This window comes from Canis aureus, chromosome 25, assembly GCF_053574225.1.
Source record: "Canis aureus isolate CA01 chromosome 25, VMU_Caureus_v.1.0, whole genome shotgun sequence".
Classification (NCBI taxonomy): Eukaryota; Metazoa; Chordata; class Mammalia; order Carnivora; family Canidae; genus Canis; species Canis aureus.
Window position 1 is genome coordinate 29,833,799 of NC_135635.1, and position 3,225 is coordinate 29,837,023.

At 37.0% G+C, this 3,225-nt stretch overlaps 1 pseudogene; it reads left to right on the top strand.

Annotated features, from left to right (window-relative positions):
* The first annotated feature begins 1,245 nt into the window (after positions 1–1,245).
* Positions 1,246–2,932, top strand: LOC144297648 (importin subunit alpha-1 pseudogene; annotated as a pseudogene).
* The last annotated feature ends 293 nt before the right edge of the window (positions 2,933–3,225 follow it).

Consider the following 3,225-nt stretch of genomic DNA (forward strand, 5'->3'; position numbering starts at 1 on the left):
TGAAGCCTGCTTCTCCCTCTGCCTCTGTCCCTGACTCTCTCCCTGTGTCTCTCATGAATAAATAAAATCTTTTAACAACAACAAAAAATAAGTTTTACCTAAATAAAAAAAGAAAGAAAAAAAACCAAGTGCAACATAGAAAACAGGGACAAATATGGTAGATATCAATCCAAATATATTAATAATCATACTAAATGTGCCTGGTTTAAATGCACGAACTAAAAGATGAAGATTGTGAGTGGACAATAAAAATAGGTTCAACTACATATTAACAGAAATCCCAGATATAAAGATGGAGAGATTAAAACTAAAGAGATGGTGAAGAGATACTATCCTAACAACAACAATAACAACAATAATAGTATAATAATAATGAGTAGCTATATTAATTTCAGACAAATCAGACTTCAGAACAAGAAAAATGAAGAGGGATGGAGGGAACATTATATATTGATGAATGAGTCAATTCCTTAAAAACACATAGCAATCCTTAGTTTATATGCATTTAGCAAAACAGTGTCCAAACATCTAAGGCAAAAACTGGTAGACTGCAAGGAAAAATAGGTAAATCTATTATCACAGTTGGAAACTTCAACATATTTCTAATAGAAATGGATAGATCCAGCAGGTAAAAACGACTAAGGATATAGTTGAATGGAACATCATCAATCAATTGGATCTAATTGATCTTTATAAGATACTTCTTCCAACAAGTACAAAATGCCTATTCCTCTCAGGTGCACATGGAACATTCACCAAGATAGACCACATTTGCTAAGGGCCACCTTAGCAGACTTAAAAGATAGAAATGATGCAACATGTGCTCTCAGAATACAATAGAATTACACTGGGAATTAATTACAGAGAGTGAGCAGCTGATAAGTCCTGAAATTCCTGGAGATTAAACAACACACTTCTAAGTAACATATGCATCAAAAAAGAAATCTCAAGGTAAATATAAAATATTTTAGACTAAATGAAAATAAAAATATTATTTACCAAATTTGTTTGATCTAACAGAAGTTATGCATGGAGGGAAATTTATAGCATTTAATATATTTTAGAAAAATAAAATCTAAAATCTGTAATCTAAGTTTCTACTTTAGGAAATTGAAGAAGACAAGGAAATTAAATCCCAAGTATGCAAAAGAGAATAAATTATAGCCACACCATCTTTGGGCTGATCCGTGGTGGGCGTTTTGAGGGCAGCTGACCGGCAGCCTACCTGCTTGGCACCGTCTCCTGCGGAAGCCTGAGCCGGCCGTGCAGCTTTCTCCCTTTGTCTCATAACCATGTCCACCAATGAGAATATTAATTCACCAGCTGCCCGCTTTAACAGATTCAAGAACAAGGAGAAAGACAGTACAAAATGAGGCAGCGCTGAATAGAAGATAATGTGGAGCTGAGGAAAGCTAAGAAGGATGACCAGATGCTGAAAAGGAGAAATGTAAGCTCATTTACTGGTGATGCTACCTCTCCACTGCAGGACAACCGCAACAACAAGGGCACTGTAAATAGGTCTTTTGATGACATTGTCAAAGGCATAAATAACAACAATCTGGAAAGTCACCTCCAGGCTACTCAAGTTGCTAGGAAACTATTTTCTAGGGAAAAACAGCCCCCCATAGACAACATAATCCAGGCTGGTTTGATTTCAAAATTTGTGTCCTTCTTGGGCAGAACTGATTGTAGTCCTATTCACTTTTAATGTGCTTGGGCCCACTAACATTGCTTCTGGGACATCAGAACAGACCAAGGCTGTGGTAGATGGAGGTGCTGTCCCAGCATTCATTTCTCTATTGTCATCTTTCCATGCCCACATTAGTGAACCAGCTGTATGGGCTCTAGGAAACATTACAGGTGATGGTTCAGTTTTTTGAGACTTGATTAGTTATCAAGTATGGTGCAGTTGACCCACTGTTGGCTCTCCTTGTAGTTCCTGATATGTCATATTTAGCATGTGGTTACTTATGTACCCTTACTTGGACCCTTTCAAACCTTTGTCGCAACAAGAATCCTACACCCTGGTAAGATGCAGTTGAGAAGATTCTTCCTACCTTAGTTCATCTCCTGCATCATGATGATCCGGAAGTATTAGCAGATACCTGCTGGGCCATTTCCTATCTTACTGGTGGTCCAAATGAATGGATTGAAATTGTGAAAACAGGAGTCATACCCCAACTTGTGAAGCTTCTAGGAGCTACTGAATTGCCCATTGTGACTCCTGCGCTAAGAGTCATAGGAAATATTATCACTGAGACAAATGAACAGACTCAGGTTGTAACAGATGCAGGAGCACTTGTTGTCTTTCCCAGCTTGTTAATGAACCCCAAAACTAATATTCAGAAGGAAGCTACATGGACGATGTTAAAATCACAGTTGGTCGCCAGGACCAGATACAGCAAGTTGTGAATCATGGATTAGTCCCATTCCTGTTTGGTGTTCTCTCTAAGGCAGACTTTAAAACACAAAAGGAAGTTGTTTGGGCTGTGACCAGCTATACAAGTGGAGGAATGGTTGAACAGATTGTATACCTCATTCATTGTGTTATAATAGAACCACTGATGAACCTCTTAACTGCAAAAGATACCAAAATTATTCTGGTTATTCTGGATACCATTTCAAACATCTTCCAGGCTGCTGAGAAACTAGGTGAAACTGAGACACTTAGTATAATAGTTGAAGAACGTGGAGATTTGGACAAAATTGAAGCTCTACAAAACCATGAAAATTTGTCTGTGTACAAAGCTTCTTTAAACTTAATTGAGAAGTATCTCTCTGTAGAGGAAGAGGAAGATCAGAATGTTGTGCCCGAAACTACATTTGAAGGCTATACATTCCAAGTTCAGGATGGCACTCCTGGGACCTTTAACTTTTAGATTGTACAGCAGAGGCAGAAAGTTATTTGCTGTGTACTCTGTTTGGTACAAGTTTGCCGTACTGTTTCTCTACTAAGAATTCTTTTTAAATGTGTTTTGTTATTGAAGTACTTTTTACAACAAAACTATACTTGACCATTTCCAAACTGTACAAACTGTATAAAGCTCCTCCTCTCAATGGATTTCTTATTTCTATGTGGAATCTCCTATCTTGCAGTGTCCTGTAAATAAAGATTAAATTCCATCCTTTTCTTAAAAAATAAAGGAAAAGAAAATAAATTACAATAATTAGGGCAAGAACTAATGATATTGATAACAATAAATTATTAAAGAATATCAACAAAAC